The sequence below is a fragment of the Peromyscus maniculatus genome, chromosome 5 (assembly GCF_049852395.1).
Source record: "Peromyscus maniculatus bairdii isolate BWxNUB_F1_BW_parent chromosome 5, HU_Pman_BW_mat_3.1, whole genome shotgun sequence".
Classification (NCBI taxonomy): domain Eukaryota; kingdom Metazoa; phylum Chordata; class Mammalia; order Rodentia; family Cricetidae; genus Peromyscus; species Peromyscus maniculatus.
This window is the reverse complement of record NC_134856.1, coordinates 47,728,028-47,750,827: the sequence shown is the minus strand read 5'-3', so window position 1 is coordinate 47,750,827 and position 22,800 is coordinate 47,728,028. Positions and strand designations below refer to the sequence as shown.

At 44.4% G+C, this 22,800-nt stretch overlaps 1 protein-coding gene across 1 annotated transcript in view; it reads right to left on the bottom strand.

The window, feature by feature from the left end:
- The window catches only part of Wwox (WW domain containing oxidoreductase), a 943,002-nt gene that overhangs the window by 885,168 nt on the left and 35,034 nt on the right, over positions 1-22,800 (bottom strand). The window lies entirely within an intron of this gene.

Genomic DNA, 22,800 nt, shown 5'->3' with positions numbered 1-22,800 from the left:
TAAAGGTGTGTGCCACCACTGCCTGGCCTCTATGTTTAATCTAGTGGCTTGTTCTGTCCTCTGACCTTCAGGTAAAGTTTATTAGGGTACATAATATATCACCACAATCTGTGTTTTCTGATGGTCTTTGGTGACCCTGTGAAAGGGTCATTTGATCTGCCTCCCAGGGGTCATAACCCATAGGTTAAAAACCACACACAGCAGAGCCCTGTTGACACAGCAGGTCAACAGCAAGAAGTGAGAAAGCTGGCCCAACAAATATAGAAATTTCAAAGGTGAAGACCCAGTCCAAGAAGACCTCAGGCCATAGCCAGTAGCTTCACTACCAACCATGACTGACTAGACCCTTTGCTTAAAGAGAAGCCCGCATGCTCTGCTCTGTAAGGAGTCAGTGTTTCCAGAACTTACAAATCCAGCACTTATAGATGTCTACATGTCCTAGGCCCTCCCTCTTACCTTCCTGGCAAGAACAACTAGAAAATCTGCAGAGTGTATCAAATATATACAGATAGATAGATAGATAGATAGGTAGGTAGGTAGGTAGGTAGAGAGGTAGATAGAGACATATATAGATACACATATACATATATGTGTATATATAGTGCGCACACATACATACACACAGATATGCAAGCACACATTCTTCTCTGAAATTATCAGAGAAGTATGGTACAACTGAGAATTCTTGAGGCCAAGGTTTGGGAAAGTGGGGCAGCACATAGCAGGAATATGGGGTGCCACTCAAGTCCTATTCTAATTCTACAACAGTAGATGAGAGGCAATACACAGGCCAAGCTTGTGGTATCCTTACAGGTAGAGAAAGATAAAAATGTAAACCCAGGGTCCATGAGGAAGGGTGGTAGTACACACACACCAGAGCTACTGCCTTCCAGGAGAACCAGAGACAGGCCAGCCTCTCAGGAAGCTCAACCTCAGATACTTCAGTTTCTGAATGGATTGAAGTGGCTTGTCCCTATCTAATGGAAAAGCAAAGGATAACGATATACTCTAGAGAGGAAGAAGCTGCCATCCAGGGCCTCAATTATCCCTCCAATTACTTCCCATCCTCGTGTAAAATCTCTGGAACGAGAACCTAAAATAGTAAGACACACAAGAGGACAAGATGTTACCAAAGGCCGAAAAAGACAAAACCAGAAGCAAATGCACAAGAGATCACTGGGGATGGCATCAGAAATAGTAGCTGGACTCACTATGGTTAGGGTTTCCAGGAAAGGGGAGCTAGAGAGGGCAGCTGAGAGCACCAGCTGCTCTCCCAAAGGAGTTCAGTTCCCAGCACCCACATCAGGAGTCTCAGACATTTGTAACTCGAGGCCCAGGGAATCTTATGTCCTCTTCTGTCTTCTATGAGCAACTGTACTCAAGTGCACAAATCCACACTCGCATACACATAAACATAATGTAAAAGTACATAAATGGGGTCTAGAGAGATGGCCCAGGGGTTAAGAGCACTGGCTGACCTTGCAGGGACCCAGGTTCAGTGTCTAGCACCCACATGGCAGCTCACAACCATCTTTAACTCCAGTTTCAAGGGACCTGATGCTCTCTGCTGGTCTCCATGGGCACTAGGCACACATGTGGTACACATACATACATTCAGGCAAGATGCTCATATACATAAAATAAAAATAAATACATCTTTAAAATATAAATAAACAAAATCTCTGTAAACTGCAATAGTAGTTTCATCTCCAAACCCATCCAGTCACATACATATGCATGTTCAGATTTTGTGTATTTTCCTAAATTTTAAAATATTAAAAAAATTATGGTGGGCAGTGGTGGCGCACGCCTTTAATCCCATCACTTGGGAGGCAGAGCCAGGCGGATTTCTGTGAATTCGAGGCCAGCCTGGGCTACCAAGTGAGTTCCAGGAAAGACACAAATCTACACAGGGAAACCCTGTCTCGAAAAACAACAACAACAACAAAAATTATTAAAAGGACTGTGGGTCCCACAAACCCTAAAAAGATTTATGAAATGTTCAACTACTCTAGGTTGATACATTATTAAGTTTCAAAAGGAAAACTTCTATGAAAACATCACTGAAAAAAATGTCATGAGGGTAAACTGGAAAATTAAAAGAATATATATTTAAAGAAATTGAATCCACATGTCAAAATCATCTAAAAAAAAAAAAACAAGGGGATAGATAAATGCAAAAAGAGAGAGGAAGAGTCAATCTAGCTCAAGAGTTGAATGCCTAGACATTGCTCTAAACAGCAATGATACACATTTTATAGACATGTTTTGTTAATATGTATGTGCATGTACATGTGTGCATGTGTGTGGTGCACACAGTGGGCATCAGATCCAATGAATCTGGAGTTACCTGTGGTTTGAAGCCACCCAATATGATTTCTGGGAACTGAACCACAGTCCTCTGAAAGAGCAAAAAGCCCTCTTAACCACTGAAACCATCTCTCCAGTCCCAATGTAGCATGAATCTTAAAGAGTCTTATTAATAAAATCAAACCTGAGGCCAGTTATTGGGGTGAACACTGGAAGGTCAGACAGACAGAATAAGCACAGCTAACCTCACCTGGCCAACTTCTCAGCTGATCTTGTTTCCTCAGACTGGAAGCCTCTGTGTCCTCATATCCAAATGACTCTTAGCTAAACTGTGCTGCTCAAAAACCTAAAAACTTAACCAGCCAAATGCTTCTAGTTTCTGGTCCTCACACCTTATATATCTTTCTGTTTTCTGCCCCACTCCCTGGGATTAAAGGCTCACTTTCTGGGATTAAAGGCAAGAGTCACCATGCTTAGCTTATCCTTGAACACATGGATTTCTGCCTCTGGAATGCTAGGATTAAGGGCGTGTGCTACCACTGCCTATCCTAAGTATCTAATGGCTTTTCTGTTCTCTGACCCCAGATAAGTTTATTAGGGTACACAATATTTTTGGGAACACAATACCATCCCAATATCAGATTTTTTTTAAGTTACAGTGAATTCAAATTAATAGTTTGCTCTTTAAAAATATTGTTTACATGTCTTATTCTAATTATTATTTCATGGATATGTGTATGTGTGCATGCATGTATGTAGACATCAAAGAATGTTTAATCTTGTTGGGGTTTTTTACTCTTTTGGGGGGCCCACCACCCAGTTCCCAAATAAATCACAAATGGAGGCTTATTCTTAATTATAAACACCCAGCCTTAGCTTGGCTTGTTTCTTGCTGGCTTTTCTTAACTTAAAATTAACCAGTCTGTCTTTTGCCTCTAGGCTTTTCCAATTCTCTCACTTCCATAAATCTTACTCTTACACCATGGCTTGCTATGTAGCTGGGTGGCTCGCCTCTGATGTCAACCTCCTTCTTTGGCTACTTCCTTTTTTTCTCCTCCCAGATTTCTCCTTCTATATATTATCTCTGCCTGCCAGCCCCACCCATCCTTTCTCCTGCCTTGCTATTGGCTGTTCAGTTCTTTATTAGACCATCAGGTGTTTTAGACAGGCACAGTAACACAGCTTCACAGAGCTAAACAAATGCAACAGAAACAAAGTAACATACCTTAAAATAATATCTCCCAACAGTTTCATTCTATGTATTATTGCTGCATAGATGGGGGGGGGGGCAAGCATGCATGTATGTGGACATCAGAAAATAGATTTCAGAGTCAGTTCTCTACTTCCACTGTGGGCTCCAGGGATGAAACTTCAGTTCTGAAGCTGAACTCAGATTTTTACAACCAACCACTTCTACCCACTGAGCCATCCCACCAGCCTCCAAAATGCCACATCTTAGAAGCTCTTGTAGATGAAATACAGCAACCCACATGAAGCCAGTACCAAGGTGCCAATAACACCTTCATCTGTCACCCTAGGATCTGATGTGCCCACAAGATCTTGGAGAAAATGGCAAAACCTCAATCCCTCCTAAATTTTCATGCCAATGCAATGACCAGAAATATTTTGATCATATTTCAATTAAATGATATTAAAATATAAATTAGGGAAGATGGCAAGTACAGTTCAAGCCATTCCTTGGGAACCATTTTGTTTTGTTTGAGACAAGATCTTGCTATGTATCCTAGGATGGCTTGAAACTCACTATGTAGCCCAGGCTGGCCTCAAACTTCAATTCTCCTGGCTCCACCTCCTGAGTGTTGGGATTACAGGTGTGTGCCACACTAAAACAACTGTATCATTTGTGGATGGAAATGAGATCGGCATGATGCAAGGCCAGGCAGTAAACAACTGTCTCCATGCCTAGTCACCTCTGCTTCCCAGAAGGATTCACTGAAGAGGGGATGGTTTATACAGACTGCTAATGGGCCACAATGCTGTGCAGTTTTGAAATAATCCACCTTGTTTTGAATCACAACCCTGATGAACCTGTAACTGGATTTTTAATAAAGACTAAATATTAAAAATCCTATAGGAATACTACTCACAACAGTTTAGAGTTACACTACTTAAAAATCTACAGGGAGAAAACATAGCCTTTTCCATCACCTTTTATTTTCCCAAACAAACCTACTGAGTCAGGCTATCTCACGTGACAAAATGACCTGCTGCATAGGAGCCTGCATTACCAAAAGCTGGGCATCTGGAATGATGGCAGCAACAGGCTGCTGAGGCAAGCGTGTACCTTCCTCCCTCAGATACGTCCTGACTGGAACTGTGGCTAAGCCATCTGTCTCTGTGGCTCATAGAGTTATTCTCTGGACCTTACATCTTCCTTTATCTAAACAGAGCTGTACATACCGCTAGTCGACTTGACAAAGCTACAGCCGACAAGTCCATTTTCTAATCCTTTACAACCGCCTTTGGAGCAAAAACAAAGCGGGAGATATTTCAAAAGATGATGGTTTAACAGCAAGGACAATAACACGTTTATAGCAAACCACATCTCCAGAGTATGGAGTTTTATAAATTAAAAAAAAAGTTTAATAACATTACCTACTGCTACGTCCTGGGCAAAGCCCATGAGGACAGCATTCCCTCACGCTCGTAACACTGCGGCTGATGGCCAGCTTAATTAGCTAAATGTAGTAGTGCTAAGCCAATCCTGCATGGTGCCAAAGTTGGTGCAAAATAATGAAGGCAATGGTTTACTAAATTTAATAACCTGATTCATCTTATAAAAAATTAACTTCATGACAATGTTTAAATTGCAGCAGCTTAACCACGAGGAGATAGCCAGTGGGTGCAAGAGAATATTTAACGCTAATAATATGAAGAGAATAAATAACAGAAGGCATTTTTAAACAATGGGCAGCAAGGTTTCCTAGCATCTGCAATAGGAGATCCAGTCACAAGAGCTAAGTGTCCATGGGGGTTTAATACCTCATGGTTCCAGGTTTTAAGTTTTAAATACAAATACCCAAGATGGAAAATGTACCCCCCAAAATTAAATGCCCCCTTACCTTACACTAGTTTTTATTTTCTGGGATAGAAGTTATAGAATGGCTTATAGAACAAATCAAGTGCTCAAACAGTTCTATTTGCCTCGAGGTCTTCGTCCACCCTTTCCATCCTCCCATTCCCCCCTCCCCGCCCCCAGTATTTCCCCCTTTCTCTCTCACTGCCTCCCACGTTACTCCATCTTTTCTTCCTAATTGAATTAGCTGCAGGGTTGGGCATTTCTGGAAGGCGCCTAGATGAGAGTTCTGGGGCCCCGATGGCATTGATGACAGGCAATTGACTGAGGAGCCAATGCCAAACAGGTGAAGATTGGCATCTCAGGTCGGCCACAGTGAACTGCCATCCGTTGCTGTTGGCACTTCCCACCAGGTCACTACCAGAACCGTATGCCCAGACGGATGGTTCATCCAGATCTTTTGTTGTTGCTATCAGCTAAGTTCTTGTGACCCAGCCAAGGCTGGCCCCTAACTCATGGTCCTCCTATGTCAGCCTCCTGCGAGCCAGGAATACAGGCACAGACACTATAAATCACCCTCTGTGAAGGCTAATGTTGATTGTCAAGTTGACAGGGTCTAAAATCACCGAGGAAACAAACCTCTGACATATCTGTGAGAGAGTTTCTAGACTGAGTAACTGATGTGTGTCAACCAGACCCACAATGGGTGGTATTACTCCATGGGCAAGAGCCCTAGAAAGGAAAAACAAAGAGAAGTAAGCTGTGTGTGAGCATTGACCTCTCTCTGCCCCCTGACTCTGTATACAATGTGACCAGCCACTCATACTCTTGCTATAAGACAAACTAAGCTCTTTATTCCCTAAGTCGCTTCCTGACAGGTATTTGATCAGAACAACAAGAAAACTTACGTTCCCTCACCTCAAAATCTTAAAGAATATTTCGTGTTGACCTGCTTGAGATTTTATCTAAGCCATGCCAAGTCCTACCCTGCCAAGCAAGAGATCAGTACCCCGGCTATGGATAGGGAAACCCAGGGGTACTCAGCTTTGCTAAGGCAGGCACACTCAGACTGATAAATCAGGGCCCTGACATGCATCTACATGCATAGAAATGTGTCATCGTGTGGCAGCAGAAACCCTGGGTCAAGAACTGCATCAGAACTGAAGGAGCTAGGGAAGAAACAGACACACAAAAAGGCGCTAGGAATGGGGAAAGACAGGGACTGCTGAGGGGCCTCACAGGAACAATGTTGAGAAAAGAATGGAGACCGAACCACGCAAAACAATGGACAGGAGAGTGTAGAGGAAATCTCTGGACAGAGTGCAACACTGTGAGTTATTATTACTGCTGTTGTTTTATCTAATTAAAGCCCCTCCGGTGGCCATGAAGATGATGGAGAAGGTACAGACAGGGAAGCACTGTGATCAGCCCATGGGGACAAAGACCCCTCTTATGCTGAGTGGCTAAATTCGTAAATTGGAAAAACACTTGGAAAACAAGTACGCAGCATGGCAACTGTGCAAATCTAGGCTTGAGTGAGCATCTGGGAGGTACTAGAGTTTCTCCAGCAGTGTGGGTGAGCCGAGCTACGTGTTTGCATGAACAGAAAACACACAGGGAGGGAAGGGCCTATGCGCAGAGCAGGTGGCCATACAGAGAAACACAGAGCTGCCTACAGATTCCACAGGCACAAAAGACTCCAGGGTAGGAAGCCATACTCAACAAGCCCTGACAAGGTGCCATGGACATGGGCTGAAAGAACAAGGCAGTTTCTTCCACAGTGCCAGGAATATTCTTTCTGGTTGGAGATTTTTAATTTCTCTTATATTGTGGATGTACTTGGGCAGTGTCCCCATTTACTGTAAATTATGGTTTTAATTATCATTTTTATTAAGATGCCCAAAGGAGTTGGGACTTACGACACCAGTAATTTCTAATGGGCTGTTATTATTAATTTATAATTGTGAAACACTGGAGACAAACATTACTTGCAACTGTATGCCATTAAAAGAAAACAGAAATGGTGGCCACCACCCAACGTATGCCCACACAGATCAAGAATGGACCACTCACGCAGTCTTTAGGAACCAAGCAACAAGTCAGAGAATATGCCCCCAAAAGGCCCTCATCATGTGTAGAATAGGAAGATAGGCCTATATCTTTCAAGTGAAGTTAGATTTGGGGATAACTGAGAGTTGGAGTTATTGTTTGGTTTGAATGTGGGTGGGTGACTGAGCACACACATAATACAGCATGTACAGTTCAGAGGATAGCCACAGGTCTGTTCAGAGGCAGAGTCTCTACTGATCACCACTGTGTACACCAGACTAGCTGCTAGCTGGCCAAGGAGCTTCCGGGGCGGGGGTAGGGGTGTTCCCCTGTTTCTGCCTCCCATCTTACCATAGAAGTACTGGGATTACAGATGCTCAGGACTTCCAGCTTTATATGGGTTCTAAGAATCCAAACTCAGGGCATCATCCTTTCTTGTCAACTACTTTAATCCACTAAGCTATCTCCCCAGCCCATGTAGTTTTTGTGTGAATAAACCACTAGCTTGGGCTAGGGATGTTGCTCTGCAGTAGACTGCTTGCCTAGCATGTGCAAGGCCGTGGGTTAACAAAAACAACAACAACAACAAAAATCAAACTGTTCGAGTCCGGCCTGGACTACAGAGTGAGTTCCAGGAAAAGGCGCAAAACTACACAAAGAAACCCTGTCTCGGAAAACCAGGAAAAAAAAATCAAACTGGTGGTTTTAAGGATCTGAGTTTCCCTTACATCCTCCTAAATCTACAAGGACCACACTTTCCAAACAGATCTGACTACTGTAAATGAAATTATAATGACATGACATTGACTGAGACACTGAAACCCACTTTTTCTGAGGCTGCAAAGGGAATTCTGGGATACACAGTCATCCTAGTGATGAATTCAATGCCAAGAGGCAGGGACAACCCACTCTGTTGATTCTGTAACTCCCTAGCACCCTGCATAACTCCTTGCATGATCACACTTAACATCCACACCATTTTAATTACATACCTCTGAGTTCCAGTCACACATCACTCTCACCAAACAGAACACACAGCTGTCAACTCTTAAGAAATTACAAAACATGTAACCTCTCCAGAGAAAATAAGTCCAAACCATCCCTGCTTTGGAAATGAGGCCTCAAATACAGTCAAATGAGAGGTGCCTTACAACGTGCAATGCTTTCTCAACACCCCTCACAACGTAATTCCCCAAAAGAAAGATACCGGTTTAAGAGATGAGAACATGGGGATAGGAAATGGGTTGGTTCACTGGGAATCCTTTTTCAACATCCCCAAGCTGTATCTCAATGATTTGGGCAATATTGCACTGGAATGTTTTGCAGTGTTAGATAATAAATTGCAAGTGACTGTGTGAGATCTCTCAAGAGGCAAAACTGACCTCAGGCTGGCTGCGAGTGCTGCCACTGCACTGGGTGAATAAGTTCTCATCTGACCTGCTAGTGACAAGCCTAGTTAGAAACCACGGAGAGAAAGGCACCCAGAGATCACAATTAGCACAGTCCTAGACAGGTCCAATGAAGACACAATCTGTAATTGCAAATATGTTGAACAGCACCTGAGTTGTCAGGGTGTGGAGGAACCAGACAACCTCGTGTATTAACTGGAGAGGGGACATAAACTGGCTAGACACCTCTGAGGGCAACCGGACATATCAAGTGATAAATGGGCATGCTCTGTGTCCCCGCTATTCCACAACTGGAGACTTAGCCTAGCAAACAGTCTTGCACACATGCATAATACTGGGGGAAGAACATTGGATGCCACACTGTTTGTGAGAGGCAGAAAAACCATAATCCACCTAATTGTCTATCAGTTAGGCTGAATCAACCAACTAACATACAGAGATTAAACTATATGTGCTGCACTTAAAAAGAATGGAGTGGGGTCGTAGAGATGGCTCAGTGGGTAAGAGCACTTGCTGTGCAGGCATGAGGGCCTGAGTTCAGGTTCCAGCCAAAAGCTGGGTGACCACGACTCTAGCCTCTAACTCCAGTGCCATCGAAGCGGGGGTGGTCTCTAGGGCTTATGGCAAACAGCTTAGCTCCAGCTTCAGGTTTAGAAAGAGACCCCTGCCTCAGAGGGATATGGTAGAGAGTGATGGCGATACACCTAACACCCTCCATGTGCTTCTGTGCATGCACACAGGCAAGCATACCCACATAAAATACACATGAGTATACACCACACACAAACAGAGTATGGAGGAATACCGCCTGTTGGTCCATTCTGGGGCTTCCTCAGCCTCCTTTCTTATATAGCCCAGAGCCACCTGCCTAGAGATGGTACCCACATTGGATTGCGCCTTCTCACATCAATCCTTAATCAAAACAATTTCTCATAGACATGTCCATGGGCTAGTATGATCAAGGCAATTCTTTAGCTGAGCTTCTCTCTTCCCAGGAGATCCAAGATTATGCTGAGTTGACATTTTAAAACTAAGCAGGAAGCTGGGCAGTGGTGGCACATGCCTTTAATCCCAGCACCCGGGAGGCAGAGGCAGGCGGATCTCTGTGAGTTTGAGACCAGCCTGGTCTACAGAGTGAGTTCTAGGATAGACTCCAAAGCTACACAGAGAAACCCTGTTAAAAAAAAAAAATGGGGCTGGAGAGGTGCTCAGAGGTTAAGAGCACTGACTGCTCTTCCAGAGGTCCTGAGTTCAATTCCCAGCAACCACATGGTGGCTCACAACCATCCGCAATGAGATCTGGTGTCCTCTCCTGGCCTGTAGGCAAACATGCAGACAGAACACTGTATACATAATAAATAAATAAATAAATCTTAAAAAAAAAAAAACTAAGCAGGACAGTAAGGGTAGCCCAGTAGTAGTAGAGCACTTGCCTGGCACACATAAACTTCTACCTTCAATCCTCAATATTCTGGCGGGAGGTGGGCAGGGATGAAGTTGGGATAGGCTAGGAATACAGCTAAGTAGTAGAACACTTGTCTAAAATACACAAAGCTTTGAGTTCAACACTCAGCATCACACACAAGAAGTTAAAGCATAGAGTGGCTTGCAAAATACAACACCAATAAAGAAGGTATGTGGGTAAACAGCTCTGACACTGACTACTCTGAGAGAGAGAGCAAGTGTTTGGGAGCAAGGAAGATTTACTGTACATGCTACAATGCATGCCGTTTCAATTTCTAACACATGCATGTATTCCTGCTATAGTAAGAAACTAAAAATAACCAACTGAATGACATCTAATTGATAATTTATGGGTCTTTATGAATTTTAATACAGAGCAATCAGGGCAGATAAGAACGGGAGGAACCAATTCAAACTCCAAGTATGTTTTAAGCAGTCTGACTTGGAGAGAAGACTGGAAACATCCCTGTAAGAAGGAGGAGCTGGGACGATTACTAGCTGCTGGGCACCATGCCAAGTGCTTTATACAATACAGGGATTCTAAGACACTCTTCAAGGAAATCCTAGAAGTGCTGTCATCCTTTCATACAAGAGGAAAGCAACAAACACAGAGGTAATGGGACTTACACAGTCCAGGGGTCCTGACAGACAGTGTGCCCAAGTTCAGAGGAGACACATACCCCCATCTGGACCCTGACCTACCAATAGCGCCTTGTCACTAGCAGTAAGTGGCCTTGTGATATACAAAGGAAGATTTGTGTAGCTGTGAAGGCTGATCTTGACTGTCAACTTGACACACCCAGAAACTGGGAACCTCATTTGTAGAACTGACTCCATCAGACTGGCCTGTGAGCATGTCTTCACTGATAATTGATTAGAGCTGACAGAGGGCCCAGTCCACCGTGGACAGCACCATGCCTAGGCAGGTTAGCCTGAGCTGTATAAGAAAAGTAGTTGTCAGTAAGCCAAAGGAAGCAAGCATAACTAGTGTGCCTCTGTGGTCTCTGCTTTGGTTCCTCCAGCTTCCTTCCTTGAGTTCCTGCCTTTAATGATGGATGGTAACCTGTAAACCAAATTAACCTTTTCCTCCTTAAGTTGCTTCTGAGCATGGTATTTATCATAGCAATGAAAGGCAAACCAGGACAGTGGTCTCTATTCAAAACCTTGGAAATGAGTGATTGAGGCTAGAGGGGTCTCTCTCAGTGGTGCTTAGATCCAATGAGACTTGTTGACGATGTCTGGGTTTATACTGATGAAGTGAGTCTTGGAAGTTGGGGGCTACTTGCCAGAGAATGTGACTAGAAGCTTGGAATTTTCAGAATCACCAACTTCCCAAGCTCTTATACCTCACATCTCCAGGAAAGAGGAGAGGCTGGAGACTGACACCAAAACTGGCCAATAATATACCCAACCATGCCTGCATATTGAAGCCTCGATAAAAAGCACAGGTAGCTTCGGAGTCTGTAAATACACAGAGACAGAGGGAGAAGCATATCTAGAAGGGCACAGGAGTTCTGTGTCCACTCATCATAATCCACCTAAGGACATCTTCCCTTGGCTGCTCATCCACACACTTGTAGTATCCTTCCTAACAAAGTGCTAGATGTAAGAAGATGTTCCACTGAGCTCTGTGAGCCACTATATCAAACTGTCAAACTCAAGGAAGAGGTTGTGTGTGAGGATCCTTCATTTGTAGCCAGTTGGTCACAAGTATAGGTAACAATACAAGACTTGGGGTTGGGCATCTGGAACAAGGGCAGTTTATGGTACCAGTCCTTCACCTATGGGGCCTGTGCTAACTCTGGGTCATTAGTACATGAACTGTAACATAGCCAGATGGTGTCTGAAGAGTTGGAGATTTACTGCATGTATAGAAAGGAACCAGACGTTTGGTCAGAGGCATACTGCAAATGTAGAAGACAGAGTTCCCCTTCCTTTAGGGTCTCTATGAGTCAGGTTATTTGTCATTGCTGGAGAAAGCACCTGAGAAAGTGATCCAAGGAAGGATTTATGTCAGCTCATAGTTTGAGGTTTCCCTCCATCAAGGAGGGGAGGTCACAGAGGAACAAGGCAGCTCACATCCTTGCAGCCAGAAAACAGAAGGAGAACACTGCTGGTAATGGGCTCCCTGCCTTCCTACTTTTTCCATCCAGATCCTCAGCCTATGGGGTGGTGCTGCCCACATTCAGGGCAGGTCTTCCCACTTGGGAGGTTCTTTTGGGAAACACTCTCACAGACACACTCAGAGGTGAATCCTCCTTTCTCAAGTCAACGAAGTTGAGAGTCAAGATACACCACTGCAGGGTAACTGGCAGAAGCTTTAACAGGAATTCATGGGGGAAGGAGGAACCCCTGCGGAACACTGCACCACCCTCTCACCACAGAGAACCTCTGCTGTCTGTCCACATGGTAACAGAACTTGATGCACCCCCTCTGTGGATATCTTGAGCTCTGGCCCACCACTCCATGCGTAAGGGCTTGGCACTTGGACAACTTAGACGATAACTTAAGCAGTTTGTCCTTCTCAAAGAAGAGTGGTTCCCACAGCTCATGCTTCAACGTCAGTAATGTTTTCAAGCCGTTTCCACTTTTGTGTCATGGGGGAAAGCCAAGACCTGTGACCTCTGCAGTTCCACTATTACACTGACAGATCTGCTTCAAGGAATCCATCTCCCAGTTCTGTCAAGTTTGCTCCTCTTCCACATTCCATCATGGAGCATGGAATTAACACCATTTCACAACTGACTTCCGAGACCCTTCTCTTGTGAGGCCTCTGAGGGATAACTAGTCTACATAAACAACGTCCCTCTGCACATTCTTCCAAGAATGGTAACAGCTTCTCAGACAGAATTCAGCCCCCTCCTCTTCCAACCTAATGGGCATTTCAACACTGCAGTCCCAGGATGAGCTCACATTTTCCCCCTTTAATTCTTAAAGACTTTCAAATCCAATCATTAAAAGGAATATCCTTATTGAATCAAGTTCATGTGGCCACTGCCCACTTATGCTCCAAAAAATAACAGTAACTCCAAAGTGGCTTCTTGTTCGTTGCTCTTTAAGCAAAGTGCACATGGCACTCTAATAAACATGCTCCAGGACAATTAATTAGAAACAGGACAAAACTTAAAGAGGACAAGGGCCTCCTGATGAAAAATGTTTTAAAACCCACCTTTTAGATGCTGAGAACACTGTGGCTTGGCAAGACAGCTTTCTTTGGCTCACTGGCATTAAGATAAGTGGGGACACCATGGATCCAAGATCTCACACACAGTACATGGGAATTTATGTTCTTTTCAGCTCAAGCTTCTATTTTAATACACACACACACACACACACACACACACACACACACTCACTCACTCACTCACTCCAATACCACTCAACTCTTGTGCTTCTAGACCCTCAGCAAAGTGCTTCTGGTATGCCAAAGTAGAAAGACTTGCCCTTGAAGCTTGGCCTTTACTTCCATATGCTTCAAGAGCAGAAGAGAACTCAGTAGAGTCTACAAGCCGGCTGGACTGTACTCCCGAGCCTGTACCATTTGTACAGCTGTGGGAGGGTTTCCTCTCACTGCCCAGGCCTCACTGCTTTTTCTGAGCTGTCTGAGACCGTTCCAATGATTTAGAGCAGAAGTCAGCCACAAGTGCTCATGCAAAGACAGTGCTTTTGACATTTTGTTATTTCATTTTATTTTTATAATGTACTAAGTCTAGCTGGTGCTTCTCAGATGTGTACAGTTTGGGGCCATGCACTGGAGCATGAGAATCCAACCAGTGGCCATGTCCTCAAAAAAGACTGATTCTCCCTACCCCTCAAACTATAAACTGCCCATAGCTCCTCGGGAAGGGGTGGGGCCTGGAGATCAACTTTTCCATGTCAGGATTTTCGGCTGGCTTGCTCTTATGCAGGTACGCACAGCTTCTGTGAATTCATGACCACAATAACCAGACCATGGCCAGGCCTTTCATGACACCCTTCCATCCTCCAGCTCTTACTTTCTTTCCACAATGGTCTCTGCACCTTGGGAAAGGGAGTGGATGTAGATGTGTCATTTAGAACTTTCTTAACGCCCAGTGGGCCTGTGATCAGCCTCTCTGCAACATGCATTCCCATACCTGTCCATAAAGAAATGGTTAGGATAAGAGTGCTCAAAAAATAAGGAGGGGGAGGAGGGAAAGAAGGAAGAGAGGGAGTAGAAGGAGGAAAAGAGGAGGATGCGGTATGGGACAAAGGAGGAAGAGAGGGACTCTGACTACATTGGGAGCTCTCAGCATCAAAAAGCTCCTCTACTGTCCTGTCCATCAGTCCATCAGTTTGGACAATGAATCTCTCTTCTAATTCAAGTATTTTTTTAAAAAAATTTCAGCAACCTTGGTACATTACTTATACTCGTGAGAAGATTAAGTTCTTTCTGCTCCTAAAGTGTTCCCTACAATGTTATGATGACTCAGCACATTTTTGGAGCTCACCTTTAAAGTTCTGTATTCACTTTCCTTTCTCTGTATGTGTGTGTCTGTGTGTGTGTCTGTGTGTGTGTACACAGACACACACACAGACACACACACACACACACACACACACACACACACACACACACACACACACACACACAGAGGCCAGGGGTTGATGTCAAGTATCTTCCTCAATCATGCCCCACAATTTTTTCTGAGAGTCTCTTCCTGAACCCAATGGGTTCACAAAGCTTAAGGAATCTCTGTCTCCCCAATACTAAGTTTATAAACATGCACCAGAACACACCCAGATTTTTCCATGGGTGCTGGGGATGAATCCAGGTCTTCATGCCTGTGCAACAAGCACTCTACCAACTGAGCATCTCCCCAGCTCCCAGCACATCCTTTTTTTTTTTTTTTTTTTTTTTTTTGATACAACACACCTGGTGATTATTACAGTGCCTGGGTCCCAGCAGAACAAGCAACCACTCAAAAAGAGTATCCATCACTTTTTAAGCTCACTGAGATCTGACTGCACAAGAACCATACTGACTTGGGAGGGGAAGAAGAAAAGCAATGTTAAGTTTGATAACAGCTTGTTTTAGGCGACCCTGAGCAGATGCTAGTGAAACATGTCAGCTTTAAAACTCCACACTCCTCCGGAGCCTTGCAATCTACACTAGCTGTGATCAGGCACCTGCTTGACATGAACTTGAAGGATGCACAAAGCACTTTCTAGCTGAGGCTGATTTTGCCCAATTCTTGAGGTTCAGCCAGCTGTACACTTTTGCTTGGCTCCCCTCATCCAGCTGCCGCCTCTGATCCAAGAAGTCTGGGTAGAAGTTTCCAACACCAGTAACGTGAATGATTGGAGATTAGGTTCAACTTCTATTTGGAAAGGAGAAAGAGTGTGCTCTGGGCTGGTGGAGGCATTAGAGCCCTGACATAAAATCCCTGTTTGCAGGGAACTTGGTTCAAACTTTGCCAGGAGGTATGCTGGCTCCCAGCAGCTGGAGCAGAGGCAAGCGGAAGGTTGCTCCCAAAGATTCTGGTGGAGATTTTTCCATCATCAGTTAAACAGCTTGAGGGAAGCGGGCTCAACTAGCACTCTTTCTTATTTTGCTCAGACACACAGACTGCCCTGCAAGCACACATGTTAGAGTCTCCATTACAGTGAAGTATACTTGATTTTCTTTGGCATGCTAAAACAGATATGGAAAGGGAAATGTAATAACCACATAAGCATTCCTTTTTTTTTTTTTTAACTTTGAGACAGAGTTTTATGTAGCCTAGGCTAGCCTTAAACTCCTGACCCTCCTGCCTCAGCTTCCCAAATGCCAGGATTACAGGCAGGCACCACCATGCCTCTCCCTGAAAGCAAAGAATTTCTTAAGTTGGAGAACACTTAAGGGGCAAGGCACTTCTTTAGCAAAGTCCCACCTTCTGTTTTTCACTACATCCCCAAACCATCATAATACGAATCCATCAATGAAGAAGCCACTTATGAAATCCGCACCGTCGCGATCTGTCTCAACCAGCAGCCTCTCTCACACCCAAAGGCCTACTCGACTCATCTCCTAGGTGCTTCTCAATCCAGTCAAGCTGACAGGCATCACATCTCCACAATTCACACCTTGGAGCCATAACCTCGGTGTGATTGAAACTGGAGACGGGAACTTTCAAAGAGTTAACTAAGGGTGATTGAAATCAGAAGGGTAGATTCTTAATCTGATAGGGCTTGTGTTCTTTTTTTTTTTATTTTACAATATAATTTAATTCTACATATCAGCCATGGATTCACTTGTTCTCCTCCCCCGCCCCCCCCCACCCCACCTTCCCCCCAGCCCTCCCCCATTCCCATCTCCTCCAGGGCAAAGACTCCCCCGAGGACTGAGATCAACCTGGTAGACTCAGTCCAGACAGGTCCAGTCCCCACCTCCCAGGCTGAGCCAAGCGTCCCTGCATAAGCCCCAGGTTTCAAACAGCCAACTCATGCAATGAGCACAGGACCCAGTCCCACTTCCTGGATGCCTCCCAAACAGATCAAGCCAATCAACTGTCTCACCTATTCAGAGGGCCTGATCCAGTTGGGGGCCCCTGAGCCATTGGTTCATAGTTCATGTGCTTCCATTCGTTTGGCTATTTGTCCCTGTGCTTTATCCAACCTTAATCTCAACAATTCTCGCTCATACAAACCCTGCTCTTTCTCGCCAATTGGACTCCCGGAGCTCCACCCGGGCCTGGCCATGGATCTCTGCATCCGGTTCCCTCAGTCATTGGATGGGATTTCTAGCACGACAATTAGGGTGTTTGGCCATCCTATTACCAGAGTAGGTCAGTTCGGGCTGTCTCTCGACCATTGCCAGCAGTCTATTGTGGGGGCATCTTTGTGGATTTCTGTGGGCCTCTTCTCTAGCACTGTCCTTCTTCCTATTCTCATGTGGTCTTCATTTACGAGGGCTTGTGTTCTTATCCGAAGAGAGCATGGCATAAGCATCAGGGTACACAGGGGGAAGACTTTATGAAGATACAGCCAGGCTGTTGTCTGCAAGCCAAGGTGAGAGGCCCTGGAACAACCAACCCTGACTGCACCTTGATCTGGAACTTCCAACCTCCAGACTATGGAGAGTAAACCTCTATAATTGAAGCCACCCAGCCTGTGGGACTTTGCTACGGCAGCCCCAACAAACTAAGACCTGGAGCTTCTGGCAAGGTCTTCTCTATGCCAAAGGGCAAACGTGTCCTCTAAGCCCCTGACCTCAACTACCATGGAACTAACATCAAAGTACCCAGCATCCCTAAATAAGGAGTAACTGAGGAGAGCCCAAGAGGACTCGCGTCTGAGACCTTACTTCTTAGAGTTTTTCAGACTCTCAGAATACTGAAGGACAGACCTCTGAATGAAACCAGGGGCCTTTTGCTTCCTACTCAGAGTGTGGGACCTGCACCAATAGTGACATCACCAGGAAGTGGTTAGAAATGCAGATTCCTGTGCCTGGACCAAAACCACTGAACCAGAGGCTCTCGAGATGGAGTCCAATGATTAGTGTTATAAAAAGCTTTACAGGGAACTGTAATGTTCTCTCAAGATGGAGAGCCTCTTGAACTGGTAACTCTTTCACCAGTGATAAAATGCCTAACAAAAATAACTCAAGGGAGAAAAGATTTATTCTGGCTCATGGCTGCAGAAGGTTTACTCTATAGATCCTGGGACCCAGAGACTTGGCTAGAATACCATGGCAGTGGTACACATGTCAATACTACCCAGCTCAGGGAAGACATGAAGGTGGGGATAAGATCCCAGAAAAAAGATCCAGTCCCCAAGGACACATCTCACAGTGAACTACTTCCCTAAGATAGACTCCTATAGCTTACTTACTCCCCCAAACACTTTCACTGGCTCAGGACCAAGTATTCAACACAAGAGCTTATGGCAGCTAACTCATGTTCAAATCTTCATAGCCCTGATCTTGTGGAAGCGCAAAGTCGCCTTCTCTCTTCTCTGACAGCATGCTTTGTCTGGACATCCTACTGGCAAATGACTTTTGCATCACAGACCCCTCAGTCCTCACTGCCATGAGTCTACAGTACTATTCCAATGGTATAATAGAGAAACAGAGGCTTGGGAAAGCCAAGGTTAAACACTAACAAGATGAAAGAGAGATGCTGAACTCAAGACCCCTTATAGCCTCCTCACTGACATAACTGCTCAGAGTTGTCTCTTTGAATGTGGGCTTTCTCAGTCTCACAGCAAAAAGACACAGGTGTGCACACATCTGCTTCCTAGCACCATAGAAAACTAAATGCAGTAGTGACTTGTTCACTCTTCTCATTTCTTGTTCTGTTTGTTAGCTTAGATTTGGTTTTTGATTGTTTGTTTGCTTGTTTTTGGCAAGATTTGTGTATTGCAGACTGGCCTTGAAGTTCATATCCTCCTTCCTCCACCTCCCACATGCTGGGACTGCACATAACACCATGCCTAATTCGAAAAACAAGATTCTGTGGGTCCACATAGGAGTTCCTCTTTGAGTCAGAGACACCTGACTTAGAATCATGACCCCACCACTTTCTAGGGAAGGAGTTATGGGTTGAACGGTGACACTCTCCCTGAAAAGATTCCTCTATTGAAGATTTTAAATTACCCTGTCCCCTCAGGGTGCACCTTACCTTAGTAAGGTAAAAAACACGCCAAAAAAGAGGCAGTAAAGTTCAAGTGAGGTCATGGGCGGAGGCCCTGCTCCATTCTGAACAGTCTCCTTCTAAAAAGCTGGAGTTTGGACCCAGCACACAGGGCAAACAACATATAAATGTAAACAGAGGTCCCCTGTGTGAACCTAGACAGCCCACGCTTGATTCTGAATCTCTGGCATCCTGAACCATCAGGCAGTAAATTTCCACCCAGCTGACAGAACTTTGTTAAACCAGTGCCAGCAAATGGATACACTTGGCTTCCATGAGCCCCAGTTTCCTCATCTGCAAAATGGGAATATTAGAAACTATACCCTTAAGGGGTTGTTAGAAAAGCCAAATGAGGATCCAACAGACTCCTTCAATAGCAGCAGGTCAGCGTGTTAGGTTTCACCAATAATTCAGCATTCACAAAAGGTTCTCCATGTAAGCTATGCCTCACATTCTCCCATGAGAATTTTTAAAAAATGGTTCTCGAATTGGCACAGGAGACCACTTCCTAAATATAACACCTGCAGCACAGACACTGAGAGCAACAATTAATAAATGGGACCTCCTGAAACTGAGAAGCTTCTATAAGGCAAAGGACATGGTAAATAAGACAAAAAGACAGCCTACAGAATGGAAAAAGACCTTCACCAACCCCACATCTGACAAAGGGCTAATCTCCAAAAATATATAAAGAACTCAAGAAACTAGACATTAAAACACCGAATAATCCAATTAAAAAATGGACTATAGAGCTAAACAGAATTCTCAACAGAAGAATCTCAAATGGTTGAAAGACATTGAAGGAATTGCTCAACATTCTTAGTCATCAGGGAAATACAAATCAAAATGACTCTGAGATACATCTTACACCTGTCAGAATGGCTAAGATCAAAAACACTGATGACAACTTATATTGGAGAGGATGTGGAGCAAGGGTAACACTCCTCCACTGTTGGTGGGAGTGCAAACTTGTACAGCCACTTTGGAAATCAGTATGGTGGTTTCTCAGAAAATTAGGAATCAATTCACCTCAAGACCCAGCCATACCACTCCTGGGCACATACCCACGGAATGCTCAATCATACCACAAGGACACTTGCTCAACTATGTTCACAGCAGCATTATTCGTAACAACCAGAACATGGAAACAACCTAGATGTCCCTCAACCAAAGAATGGATAAAGAAAATGTGGTACATATACACAATGTAGTAAAAAAACAAAAACAAAAAACCATGACATCATGAAATTTGCAGACAAATGGATGGAACTAGAAAATATCATCCTGAGGGAGGTAACCCAGACTCAGAAGGACAAACATGGTATGTACTCACTCATAAGTGGATACTAGAGGTAAAGCAAAGGATAACCAGACTACAACACACAGGTCCAGAGAAGCTAGGTAACAAAGAGGACCCTAAAAGGGACACATGGATCACTCTGAGAGGGGGAAATATATGAGATCTCCATGAGTAAACTGAGGGGGGCGGCAATAGAGGGTAGGGAATTGGGGATGAGAACATAAAGGAATGGGATGATTGCGCTGGAACAGGGACGGAGTAGGAGAGCGATGAAAGAAATACCATGATAGAGGGGGACATCATGGGGATAGGGAGAAATCAGGTGCTAGGGAAGTTCCCAGGAATCCACAAGGATGATCCCAGCTTAGACTACTAGCAATAATGGAGAGGGTGACTGAACTGGCTTACCCCAGTAATCATATCAGTGAATAACATGTCATCATAGAGCCTTCATCCAGTAACTGATGGAAGCAGATGCAGAGATCCACAGCCAAGCACCAGGCCATGCTCCAGGAGTCCAGTCCAAGAGAGAGATGAGGGATTTATGAGCAAGGGGCATCAAAATCATGATGGAGAAACCTACAGAGACAACTAAACCAAGCTACTGGGAACTCATAAACTTTAGAACAACGGCTATGGAGTCTCCATGAGACTAGACTAGGCCCTCTGCATAAGTGAGACAGTTGTGTAGCTTGATCTCCTTAAGGCGCCTCCTGGCAGTAGGATCAGGATCCATCCCTGGTGCATGAACATGGTTTTTGGAGCCCACTATCTATAGTGGGACACCTTGCACAGCCTTGATGCAGGGGGAGGGGCTTGGACCTGCCTCAACTGAATGTACCAGGCTCTGCTGACTCCCCATGGGAGGCCTTACCTTTTTGAAAAAGGGAATGAGGAGGTGGGTGAGGGAAGGAAGGCTGGGGGGAGGGGTGGGAGGAGGGAAGAGAAGGGGATCTGTGGTTGGTATGTAAAATGAATTAAAATATTTATTGAAGAAAAATTTTCAAATAAATAAACAAAAATCAGTTCGCAAGTCTACACAAAAGAAACAAATTTCTTGTTTGTGGACGAGCTATGATGTGCAGCCATTAGTCAGGCATACTGCCGCAACCACCGCCACCGCCGCCGCCGCCGCCGCCGCCAACGACTTTTAAGAAGTATTTAAAACACTACATAATAGCCAGAGGTGCTGGTATAGGCCTGTAATTCCAGCATTTGGGAGATGTAAGCAAGGAGGATCAGGAGTTAAAGGTCATCTTCTACCTAGGGAGTTTCACGCCAGCCTGAGCTACAAGAGACCCTGTCTCAAACAAGCAAACACAGAAGCTGGTACAATGGCTTGAGAGGCAGAGGCAGGAGGATCTCCACAAGTTCAAACACAGTCTAATCTACACAGTGAGTTGCATGTCTGCCAGAGCCAGAGAGAGACCCTGTCTCAAAATGATAAATAAACAAGCCCACTGTGTAAGAAAACCCACACACAAGTGATTGCCTGGGGGCAGCGGGTGGGGGGGGACAGCAAGGGAGTTTTTATAGAGACATAAACCTATTCTGTCTTGATGAAGGAGCCGTTGTGGCTATGTGCACACATCTGCCAAGTCACCAGGGTACAAACACGATGTGCAGGGTTTTGTGCAGCTAAGGTAGTACTCCTTGGACTAAGACAGATCAAGTGCAATGCTGCTAAGTTATAGTACAAAAGTAGATATTCTTAAAAGGGATATTGTGTACCCTAGTCAAGAAAAGCTCATCAGTCAGGAATCTGAATTAAGGTAGTCACTCCACTGAGCACTTGAATGTGAGCTCTGAACATGCTGGCAAGCCAATACAGAGAAAGGAAATAGAATAATTTATGGTGTCTGTCTTATTAAATGGAAAAGATGCATGGCAGTTCTTTAGGTGAGATGTGCTTTCTTTTTTAAAAATTAATTCATTATTATTAGTGGTGGTGGTAGTAGCAGTAAGTTGTGGGGTGTTTTGCCCACATGTATGTCTATGCATCATGTATGTGTCTGGTATCCAGGTATCCTGAGATCAACTGGAAATGGAGTTACAGACAATTCTGAATCACTGTGAAGGTGCTGGGAATCAAACCTTTGCAAGGCTTCTAGAAGGGCATCCAGTGCTCCTAACCACTGAGTCATCTCTCCAACCCCAACATAGGCTTTCTTAGTGCTGAAAGTTTACCAGAAGAGCATCTTATCAGAAAGGTCTTGTCACAGTAATCCTCCTGCCTCAGTCCCCCTCAATGCTGGGATTACAGTCATACATCACCAGGATGACAAGTGTTTTCTATAGAGAACCAGACAGTAAAGTTCTTGGGTTTGTTGGCCAGCTCTGGTGGTAAACTGCAAAAGCAACTTTAGGTGATATGCAAATGTGCATGTGTCCTGATGTCCAATATTACTTTATTAGACTAGGCCTGACAAGGCTAGATTTGGTCACATGCCAGTTTGTTGACCTAAGGACAGACAATGCACTTTTTAACATTTGGTTCTAAACTGACCTGAAGTAAAATAAGAACAAACCTCAGAATGAAGGTGATCTCGACTTACATAATTTCTGATTTTAAAAAAAAGTTGTAATTACAACAGCGAAGTT